The following is a 12,505-nucleotide window of genomic DNA, read 5'->3' as shown; positions in this document are numbered from 1 at the left end:
ACAAAAACATCAAAGAAAGATAATTAATAACGAAGGTTAAAGCCGAGATAGCCAAGGATAACATTTACCATAGAAGAGAGCTGTAGCCGCATCGAAAAGCAAGTTCGATGTGACTACAATGTAACTCTGAAATGGAAATGTTACCTTCAGTTGCTATCTAGTCGCTCTCTAGTACTATTGCGATCGTAGCACATATGTAACTGCTACTAGATTGTTTTAAGCTAATCGGAAGTTTGAAAGTTTTGCGATATAGACTGATGCATTTTTCAGAAGTCATACTAAAGCGAAGTCATCTTTACCATTAGCAAGCTAACAGGATACGGAGATTCGCGACGAAGTTAAATCCTGTGATATTTGTGATATGACTTAGCCTTCGTGATACTGAATAAGCACGAACATTCAAGGACATTGAAAAAGAAAGATCGCCAACAGAAAATCAATTATTAGTCTCGAGTAGGTAACAGACAAACGCCAGCACGTAGAACGTACAATTGCGGCGATTTGTCAGAAGTTGTCGTCAACGACAGGATTGCTGATGCAATGGAAGCAATTCCCCGAGTGAAAAATGGGCGTGCGTGCTCACCATAGGGACAATTAATTACAAGGAACAATAAAATTGGATTCAAACTTTAATTTCTCGTGTCGCCTACATAACTGAATAGACATTATCATGTGCATTAGTGACAATTAATTGACTATTAGAATATTATGAAGTGAAAAGTGAATTCATGGTTATTTAACAGTGAACCGTCGTCCATTTGTCCCAAGATACGATGCATTCTGAACAGTGCTTAAGTATATGTTATCTCTGGAATTACGTCGTGTTGTTATTGAACACGTGACGACGGAACAATTTATCAACTTAACATCATCGCAATTCCATAATGTGGCCACGACTTGGGTGATGAATTGAAGATTCAAGACTTTATATCATTAGTATTCAACAACCGTTATCTAGCCGGGCATAATAAAAAGAAGAACTAAAGTTAGCCAGTTCACGCAAACTGAAAAGTCTGTCGCGTACTCACAACAAAAGAAAACCACGCGAGGAGTTTGTGTTTTTCTACTAGTTACAGGATGGCGTCGTCGTGAGCGAGTCAACTCTGAGACGCAGACGCCACATGCGTTCGTGTTGTGTTCGGTGCCGTTATACAGTGTGGTTTTAATTGTGATGTGGTTTTAATTGTATGTTCGACCTGTTCGTAGTTCATGATTGTTCCGCGCTACGCCGTCTGTCACATGGCTGTTTTAATCGTTCTGCGACTTTATATGCTCCGGCCGTACTTTGCCTGGTGCCTTTTAATCCTTACAGAGTGTGTTTTTTGTGTAAAATACTTATTTTAGATTTTTACCTCCGTTTTACAGTCGCCGCTTTTTGCATGCTTTCTTCTCTTACGTTCCAGCTTTTTTTCTATGTACCGCCATGTTTTCTTCTTTATATTGTTTTAAATGTCTTCTTGTTCACTTGCAATGTCTCTTGGCTGAAGAGCAGCGCCTATGCTGCTGCCAGCCCGCCCCAGATGGGGAATTGCAAATACAATAAAGGAAGGGAAAAAAAGAAACTCTTGTCCAGTCATAATAATTATGCAGAATACACAATCTTGTTAAAATAGAACGTTTAACAGTCGCACAAAAGGTGGATATGGTGTTTATTTGTGGCTATTGTGACCAAAATGCCCAACAAGTTTGTGCTTTGTATGTTAATCGTTTCCTGACGGACAGCATCCAAGTGTCAGGACCTTTCGTCAGATAGTTAATGTATTCAAAGAAATTTCAACCAAAGAAGGACACGCAACCGAGAACTACAACAAATTAAGATGTCCAAATAAGTGTTTTAGCTGCAGTTGGGGCTAATCCGCGCATCAGCAATAGACAAATTGAGTGGGAATAGGGAATTTCAAAGACGTCGGTTTTGAGAATTCTACCTCATCATACATTTCACTCTTACCGCATTTCTATGTACCAGGAATTGCAAGGCGATGATTTTGACCGTCGTGTAAACTCTTGCCACTGGACACAAAATAAATTACAATACGATAACAAGTTTTTTTTCAAAGGTTCTGTTTAGTGACGAAGCTTCATTCACAAACAGTGGTAACGTAAACCGGCATAATATGCACTATTGGGCAACGGAAAATCGACTATGGCTGCGACAAGTGGAACATCAGCGACCCTGGCGGGTTAATGCATGGTGTTGAATTATGGCATGACATCTAATTGGACTTAATTTTATAGATGGCAATAAATGATGCAATGTATGCCGATTTCTTAATGGTTTACCGATTCTACTACAAGATGTTTCACTTCATGACAGAATGGCGATGTGCTTTCAACATGGCCGGCCGCGGTGGTCTCGCGGTTCTAGGCTTGCAGTCCGGAACCGCGCGACCGCTACGGTCACAGGTTCGAATCCTGCCTCGGGCATGGATGTGTGTGCTGTCCTTAGGATAGTTAGATTTAAGTAGTTCTAAGTTCTAGGGGACTGATGACCTCAGAAGTTAAGTTCCATAGTGCTCAGAGCCATTTTTGATGTCCAGCACATTGCACACGTGCAGTTGAAGCAGGTGGATCGGTCGTAGAAGCACCAGCCTACACGTTCACCGGACTTCTTTCTTTGGGGAAAACTGAAAGATATTTGTTATCGTGATCCACCGACAACGCCTGGAAACATGCGTCAGCACATTGTCAGTGCATGTGCGACAATTACTGAAGGCGATCTACTCGGTGTCGAGAGGAATTTCGTTATGCATATTGCCAAATGCTTTGAAGTTGGACATCATTTTGAGCATTTATTACATTAACGAGGTAATTACGGTTGCTCACGCAGTAACAGCACGCATTTCATAATTTATGATAAGGTCGCAAAAGTAATGTATGACACTGGAACAACAGAAATAACGTCCAAACGTAGCTACATGTTGTGTTTTAATTTAAAAAAAACCATTGTTACCAACTGTTAATCTAAATAGGTGAGGCATATTACATCTACATCTACATGACTTCTCTGCAATTCACATTTAAGTGCTTGGCAGAGGGTTCATCGAACCACAATCATACTATCTCTCTACTATTCCACTCCCGAACAGCGAGCGGGAAAAACGAACACCTAAACCTTTCTGTTCGAGCTCTGATTTCTCTTATTTTATTTTGATGATCATTCCTACCTATGTAGGTTGGGCTCCACAAAATATTTTCGCATTCGCAAGAGAAAGTTGGTGACTGAAATTTCGTAAAAAGGTCTCGCCGCGACGAAAAACGTCTATGCTGTAATGACTTCCATCCCAACTCGTGTATCATATCTGCCACACTCTCTCCCCTATAACGTGATAATACAAAACGAGCTGCCCTTTTTTGCACCCTTTCGATGTCCTCCGTCAATCCCAGCTGGTAAGGATCCCACACCGCGCAGCAATATTCTAACAGAGGACGAACGAGTGTGGTGTAAGCTGTCTCTTTAGTGGACTTCTTGCATCTTCTAAGTGTCCTGCCAATGAAACGCAACCTTTGGCTCGCCTTCCCGACAATATTATCTATGTGGTCCTTCCAACTGAAGTTGTTCGTAATTTTAACACCCAGGTACTTAGTTGAATTGACAGCCTTGAGAATTGTACTATTTATCGAGTAATCGAATTCCAACGGATTTCTTTTCGAACTCATGTGGATCATCTCACACTTTTCGTTATTTAGCGTCAACTGCCACCTGACACACCATACAGCAATCTTTTCTAAATCGCTTTGCAACTGATACTGGTCTTCGGATGACCTTACTAGACGGTAAATTACAGCATCATCTGCGAACAATCTAAGAGAACTGCTCAGATTGTCACCCAGGTCATTTATATAGATCAGGAACAGCAGAGGTCCCAGGACGCTTCCCTGGGGAACACCTGATATCACTTCAGTTTTACTCGATGATTTGCCGTCTATTACTACGAACTGCGACCTTCCTGACAAGAAATCAAGAATCCAGTCGCACAACTGAGACGATACCCCATAGCTCCGCAGCTTGATTAGAAGTCGCTTGTGATGAACGGTGTCAAAAGCTTTCCGGAAATCTAGAAATACGGAATCAACTTGAGATCCCCTGTCGATAGCGGCCATTACTTCGTGCGAATAAAGAGCTAGCTGCGTTGCACAAGAGCGATGTTTTCTGAAGCCATGCTGATTACGTGTCAATAGATCTTTCCCTTCGAGGTGATTCATAATGTTTGAATACAGTATATGCTCCAAAACCCTACTGCAAACCGACGTCAATGATATAGGTCTGTAGTTAAATGGATTACTCCTACTACCCTTCTTGAACACTGGTGCGACCTGCGCAATTTTCCAATCTGTAGGTACAGATCTATCGGTGAGCGAGCGGTTGTATATGAGTGCTAAGTAGGGAGCTATAGTATCAGCGTAATCTGAATGGAACCTAATCGGTATACGATCTGGACCTGAAGACTTGCCCGTATCAAGCGATTTGAGTTGCTTCGCAACCCCTAAGGTATCTACTTCTAAGAAACTCATGCTAGCAAATGTTCGTGTTTCAAATTCTGGAATATTCCATTCGTCTTCCCTAGTGAAGGAATTTCGGGAAATTGCGTTCAATAACTCCGCTTTAGCGGCACAGTCGTCGATAACAGTACCATCGGCACTGCGCAGCGAAGGTATTGACTGCGTCTTGCCGCTTGTGTACTTTACATACGACCAGAATTTCTTCGGATTTTCTACCAAATTTCGAGACAATGTTTCGTTGTGGAACCTATTAAAGGCATCTCGCATCGGAGTACGTGCCAAATTTCGCGTGTCTGTAAATTTTAGCCCATCTTAGGGATTTCGCGTTCTTCTGAACTTCGCATGCTTTTTCCGTTGCCTCTGCAACAGCGTTCGGACCTGTTTTGTGTACCACGGGGGATCCGTTCCATCTCTTACCAATTTATGAGGTATGAATATCTCAATTGCTGTTGCTACTATATCTTTGAATTTGAGCCACGTCTCGTCTACATTCGCATAGTCATTTCGGAAGGAATGGAAATTGTCTTTTAGGAAGGCTTCTAGTGACACTTTATCCGCTTTTTTAAATAAAATTATTTTGCGTTTGTTTCTGATGGATTTGGAAGAAATATTGAGCCTAGCCACAACGACCTTGTGATCACTAATCCCTGTATCAGTCATGATGCTCTCTATCAGCTCTGGATTGTTTGTGGCTAAGAGGTCAAGTGTGTTTTCGCAACCATTTACAATTCGCGTGGGTTCGTGGACTAACAGCTCGAAATAATTTTCGGAGAAAGCATTTAGGACAATCTCGGAAGACGTTTTCTGCCTACCACCGGTTTTGAACAAGTATTTTTGCCAACATACCGAGGGTAGGTTGAAGTCCCCGCCAACTATAACCGTATGAGTGGGGTATTTATTTGTTACGAGACTCAAACTTTCTCTGAACTGTTCCGCAACTGTATCATCGGAGTCTGGGGGTCGGTAGAAGGAGCCAATTATTAACTTAATTCGGCTGTTAAGTATAACCTCCACCCATACCAATTCGCACGGAGTATCTACTTCGACTTCACTACAAGATAAACCACTACTGACAGACACAAACACACCACCACCAATTCTGCCTAATCTGTCTTTCCTGAACACCGTCTGAGACTTCGTAAAAATTTCTGCAGAACTTATTTCAGGCTTTAGCCAGCTTTCTGTACCTACAACGATATCAGCTACTGTGCTTTCTACACTCCTGGAAATTGAAATAAGAACACCATGAATTCATTGTCCCAGGAAGGGACACATTCCTGGGGTCAGATACATCACATGATCACACTGACAGAACCACAGGCACATAGACACAGGCAACACAGCATGCACAATGTCGGCACTAGTACAGTGTATATCCACCTTTCGCAGCAATGCAGGCTGCTATTCTCCCATGGAGACGATCGTAGAGATGCTGGATGTAGTCCTGTGGAATGGCTTGCCATACCATTTCCACCTGGCGCCTCAGTTGGACCAGCGTTCGTGCTGGACATGCAGACCGCGTGAGACGACGCTTCATCCAGTCCCAAACATGCTCAATGGGGGACAGATCCGGAGATCTTGCTGGCCAGGGTAGTTGACTTACACCTTCTAGAGCACGTTGGGTGGCACGGGATACATGCGGACGTGCATTTTCCTGTTGGAACAGCAAGTTCCCTTGCCGGTCTAGGAATGGTAGAACGATGGGTTCGATGACGGTTTGGATGTACCGTGCACTATTCAGTGTCCCCTCGACGATCACCAGAGGTGTACGGCCAGTGTAGGAGATCGCTCCCCACACGATGATGCCGGGTGTTGGCCCTGTGTGCCTCGGTCGTATGCAGTCCTGATTGTGGCGCTCACCTGCACAGCGCCAAACACGCATACGACCATCATTGGCACCAAGGCAGAAGCGACTCTCATCGCTGAAGACGACACGTCTCCATTCGTCCCTCCATTCACGCCTGTCGCGACACCAATGGAGGCGGGCTGCACGATGTTGGGGCGTGAGCGGAAGACGGCCTAACGGTGTGCGGGACCATAGCCCAGCTTCATGGAGACGGTTCCGAATGGTACTCGCTGATACCCCAGGAGCAACAGTGTCCCTAATTTGCTGGGAAGTGGCGGTGCGGTCCCCTAAGGCACTGCGTAGGATCCTACGGTCTTGGCGTGCATCCGTGCGTCGCTGCGGTCCGGTCCCAGGTCGACGGGCACGTGCACCTTCCGCCGACCACTGGCGACAACATCGATGTACTGTGGAGACCTCACGCCCCACGTGTTGAGCAATTCGGTGGTACGTCCACCCGGCCTCCCGCATGCCCACTATACGCTCTCGCTCAAAGTCCGTCAACTGCACATACGGTTCACGTCCACGCTGTCGCGGCATGCTACCAGTGTTAAAGGCTGCGATGGAGCTCCGTATGCCACGGCGAACTGGCTGACACTGACGGCGGCGGTGCACAAATGCTGCGCAGCTAGCGCCATTCGACGGCCAACACCGCGGTTCCTGGTGTGTCCGCTGTGCCGAGCGTGTGATCATTGCTTGTACAGCCCTCTCGCAGTGTCCGGAGCAAGTATGGTGGGTCTGACACACTGGTGTCAATGTGTTCTTTTTTCCATTTCCAAGAGTGTATTAACGCTTAAAGCTCAGGGACTTTTCCAGCGCAACTAGAACAATTTACAACTATAACTCCAACTGTTCCTTGATCCAAGCACGTCCTGTAATTGCCAAGCACCCTTTGACATTGCAGCCCATCCCGCACTTTCCCGAGGCCTTCAAACCTAAAAAACCTCCCAGTCCACGCCACACAGCCTCCGCTACCCGTGTAGCCGCCAGCTGAGTGTAGTGAACTCCTGACCTGTTCAGCGGAACCCGAAACCCCACCACCCTATGGCGCAAGTCAAGGAATCTGCAGCCAATACGGTCGCAAAACCGTCTGAGCCTCTGATTCAGACCCTCCACCCGGCTTTGCACCAAAGGTCCGCAGTCGGTTCTGTCAACGATGCTGCAGATGGTGAGCTCTGCCTTCATCTCGTAAGCAAGACCGACAGCCTTCACCAAATCAGATAGCCGCTGGAATCCTGAGAGAATTTCCTCAGATCCAAAGCGACACACGTCATTAGTGCCGACATGTGCCACCACCTGCAGCTGGCTGCACTCTGTGCTCTTCATGGCATCCGGAAGGACCCTTTCCACGTCAGGAATGACTCCTCCCGGAATGCACACGGAGTGTACACTGGATTTCTTCCCCTCCTTAGCCACCATATCCCTAAGGGGCCCCAATACGCGGCTAACATTGGAGCTCCCAACTACCAGTAAGCCCACCCTCTGCGATTGCCCGGACCTTGAAGGCTGAGAATGATCCTCTGAAACAGGGCAGGCAGCTGCATCTGGCTCAGCCAGAGACAGTGCCTGAAACCGGTTTGTCAGACGCACCGGGGAGGCTTTCTGATCAGCCTCTGGGGACGCCTTTCGCTGCCTGCCACGCTTTGGAACGACCTCCCAATCAACCACAGGAGAGGGCTCAGCCCCACTGCGGGCAGCAACCGGGGCAACCACAGCGGCAGACCGATCTGGGGCAGACGGGACGAGGTTGACATCCCCATGATACCCAAGTCCGGCTCCCCACAGTGGTGCCCATTGGCAACAGCCTCAAGCTGCGCGACCGAAGTCAGCGCCGATTGCAGCTGTGAGCGAAGGGATGCCAAGTCAGCCCTCATCCGAACACAGCAATCGCAGTCCCTGTCCATTCTAATCGATGTTGAACAATAGTTACTGAAACACGAGTCCGTGCCTAGATAACGCAAGCGAAACACGCAAAGAATGTATCAACTAACCTGTACAAATGCCTAACGACTGCGCTACAATCTGCTGAATTTACGATTACAATAACTAAAACTCGAAATTGCACCTCCTATACGAAACTCACACGCAATTTAAATAAGAACCTACCAAGTAAACACTAAAGCGCGATGCTACAACTGTCAAATACTATAATACGCCCGAAATATATGAATTAAACAATGCAAGTACCCAAAAACACGCAAAGAAATTAATTAAACTATCTAACAAATAAGTAAGCTAGGGTTATACGACTTGCTGCTGCAGCTACTTATCCAACGGCGGCAGGGAGCACAATGGCTGTGACCAACCGACACTGGCTGTTCAAAACAAAAACAGAAGACAGACGAATACGCGAATTTACACTATTCAGGTACTAAGGCGCGATGCTACAACCCTCAAATACTATAATACGCCCGAAATATATGAATTAAACAATGCAAGTACCCAAAAAGACGCAAAGAAATTAATTAAACTATCTAACAAATAAGTGCTGGAATAGTACAGCTCCATCCATCACAAAGCGAAACAAATGTTCCAAATCAAACATATATATTTATTTACGTACTATACGAATATGTAATAAAAATCGGGGTACCTATTGAAAAAATGCGGTTTCTAGCAATTTGACCTTTGGCAGCGCCATATTGTAGGCCATCCATGGCGCCATCTGTTTTTCACCGTCGCACTGAAACAAATTTGTTCTTATTTTTTCGTTTGATACTAATTTCGTGAGATATTTGGCCTGGTCACTGTCAATGGACCACCCTGCATATATACGCATGACTGCTACTTATGTACGATAGGCTCATCATGCAGTAACTCTTCATGTAATACATCGTCAAAAAGTGAAGAAGTTCCATCCCCGTCGTCCTCAAAGCGGCAGGGCTTGCTCGCTCCACCACCATCAACATGTACAGATCGTTTCATGTCTCACGCTAATCATACTCAAATGAGTAGGAGCTGGTCAGTGCTGATTATATACAGGCTGCAGCCAGGATGCATACATATCCAGTTGCAGATACACATGTACCAAGAGAAATTATGCCATCATTACCATGCAAGCTGCCATTCTTAGCAGTGCACTTCCATGGAAATCACTGCGCAGTGCTCTTTACTGCGCATGTGTCGCTGATGCTGGTGTGACCTGGAGCTGTCACACGGCTGTGTGCAAAAAGGCTCTACTAAAAAAAAAAATAATAATAATAAAAAAAGATATCATGCATTTTTCCATGACTGTCGCCATATACACAAACTGACATCAGAAAGTGCATCCCCAGTATGAAACATGAGGGTGATCACCTGATTGGAACATGATTGCAGGTGACTCAGCAAGGCCACAATGAACATGGAAACAGACGAGTCAGCTTCTCTCCTCTGGCTCTCACCCAGCCTACCGCAGACGCAGTTGCACGTGTATCGCAATTTCTGTAATGCATTTCCACAACTGTCAGTGTGAGTGGAAGCTGACATCACCCCCATGACAGTGTGGAGAGTGACTCTGTTGAAAATACCTTGACGCCATATACTTCCATAATTCTCAGTGTGTTCGCAGAAAGAAAAAACCACAAGGCGCAATGCAACTTGACTGTACTCACCTTTCGTTGAATGCATGGCTATGTGCTTAGTGTCCCTGCACGTGTGGTGAGCCCTCCGCTCATCTCTAATACGAGGCAGCAGCTTTCACGCGAGTAATCGCAGCCGAATGCAGAGCATATCAAGCCATTATATTCTGAACAGGTTGAAAAAGCAGCCAACCAGTTGGAACGAAGATTTATTAGCACTTGACCTAGGTTTCGATATTTGTAAAAATATCCTCATCAAAGCAGTGAGGCTTGTTACATCACATGATGGTACATTAGATTAGATGAAGCCGAGCAACTCTTGTCATATACGAAATGGACAAAACAATAAGCATCCCAAGCCATGGCTTTTGATAGCAGCCAGATTACGTACAGTATATCGTACTTCAGAATGAATGCTCACTAGTAAATGCCCACAGGTAGAGGCTGTTGTCAACATAAAATTGTAATAGGCGTCACAGGATAAAATATTGCATACGTTACGTGTACATTATGCCAGAGACTACGGCCAACTGTCTTTTTTTACATGAGTACTGAACACAAGGCAAACAATGACGCGTAAAGTTAATAGTGGATCCACGTGCTGAATCACAATATCAATAGACGATTCACTACCGTCAGAGAAAGATGGTGAGGTGTAACCAGTTTCTCGTCGCATCCTATGAGCAGGAACAGAAGGAATGAGTAGGAATTCATACTTGCGATTCACAACGTGAATGATGTCGATGCATTCTAACTTGGGTACGATCGCGCAGTGGAAGTTAGAGAGCCTGTACACTTACTACAAACCTACAAGTACATTGAGCTGGAGTAATATTCACTATACTATCCAAGCTGGAGAGCGATACATGCTTCTCGCAAGAATGAAAATATGTAGCATTGAAATAATCCTCGTGAATCAGGGGTGTCACCATACCGACCAGATGACCAACACAATCACGGAAATGATAGCAAATGGGAAGGAATCAACCCAACGAATGTTCACCGATCGCATTTCCGATTCATTGCTAGTACAGCCTTCGTAAGCTCTCTAGTATCACTGATTTGACACTTTCCGATTTCATATTTATCGTAACTTCAAGACAGAATGTCAAATCAAACACGTATATTACGCCATCTAGAGGCCCCCTGACCGACATGTAGGTCCAGTTAAAATAGGGGCCAGTATTTGAAGACTGGTATCCGTAGATTTCTGTTTGAGACAGCTGAACCTTATTTTGACTGGATCAAAGGTGAGAATCTTCCTACACGTCGGTCAGGGGCCTCAAGATGGTGTAACGGTCTAAGGCGCTGCAGTCATGGATTGTGCGGCTGATCCCGGCGGAGGTTCGAGTCCTCCCTCGCTCATGGATGTGTGTGTTTGTCCTTAGGATAATTTAGGTTAAGTAGTGTGTAAGCTTATGGACTGATGACCTTAGCAGTTAAGTCCCATAAGATTTCACACACATTTGAACATTTTTTTCTATCGTATCTGGCAACGAACAGCCGAATGCAAAAACGTCGGCTAACGTTAAGAGCTTCTTTCGAGTGTAGTTTTCCTCTTCAGTACCAAACAAAAATACTTGGAGAGACAATAATATTTTCAAAATGAGCGTAATTTTAATGATTTTCGTGAATTTGGCCGTCGGCTATGTAAAGTTTGCCGCTTACCGCAGAGGCAGAAGGGGTAGAAGCGGTGTCACTGTTGGGTGGATGATTTGAGAGAGGAGATGTTTTATTGTTTCGCTACCAATGCTGACAAGTTACGGGCGTGCGCAATTCGTACTGATCAGCTACTTTGACACAAATTTTAACTCGGGTTCGCGAATTCACATTATAGATGTGGACATCTTTAATGCCGTACATATTTGTAGGAAAGGCTCTGATATTAAATTAAGACTGTTGTAATACAGTGCAATGAGTAGAAGGAGAATAACATTCAAAACATTAAGAAAACATTTGAAGAGTAGAAATGGAAAAGGCTGAAAGTACCAAATGTTACATACGTCAAGAGAATTATAAAACAACGTAGTTCTTTCTGTTTGTATTTATTTATGTCCAAAGCTCTTTTTGTGCATGATTTATTTACGTCTAAAAACGATAAGTTTTTCTGATACCAAAGAATTATGCTGCCCACCTCATCATTTCAAGAAATAATGAGACAAATTTATTAAGAATATAATTTATTTACAACTTTCTAAGTGCCGTACGAGAAAACTAACTGGTTGTAAGTGCCAATAAGAAAGTTTTCGTTTCGGGTGTCATTAATTCAGAGGAACTAAGTATTATTTATGATAAAACAAGAACAGAAATAAATCGGTAATATTTTTAATAGGTAGAATTGTAGTCAACGAAAACTATTCCGCATTTCCTTCAGACTTTTTTCAAGAGAATAAGATAATTGAATCCAAGAAAGAAATCTTGCAGTGTTGACTTTTGTTTCTTACTCAACTCCGTTTTTGGGATCAGATGTTGCAAAGCTGCCTGTAAAACTCGCTGTGCTCTTGAGAAAGAAATAGCAACCTTGTCAACAGGCCTTTCTGTTTTGCAGCTGGTAAACATGGCTGATCTTTCATCTGCAGTGTGGCATATGTATGTCATAGTG

This window comes from Schistocerca gregaria, chromosome 4 (genome assembly GCF_023897955.1).
Source record: "Schistocerca gregaria isolate iqSchGreg1 chromosome 4, iqSchGreg1.2, whole genome shotgun sequence".
In the NCBI taxonomy this organism is placed as follows: Eukaryota; Metazoa; Arthropoda; class Insecta; order Orthoptera; family Acrididae; genus Schistocerca; species Schistocerca gregaria.
The sequence above is the reverse complement of the archived record's forward strand: the minus strand, read 5'-3'. Positions refer to the sequence as shown.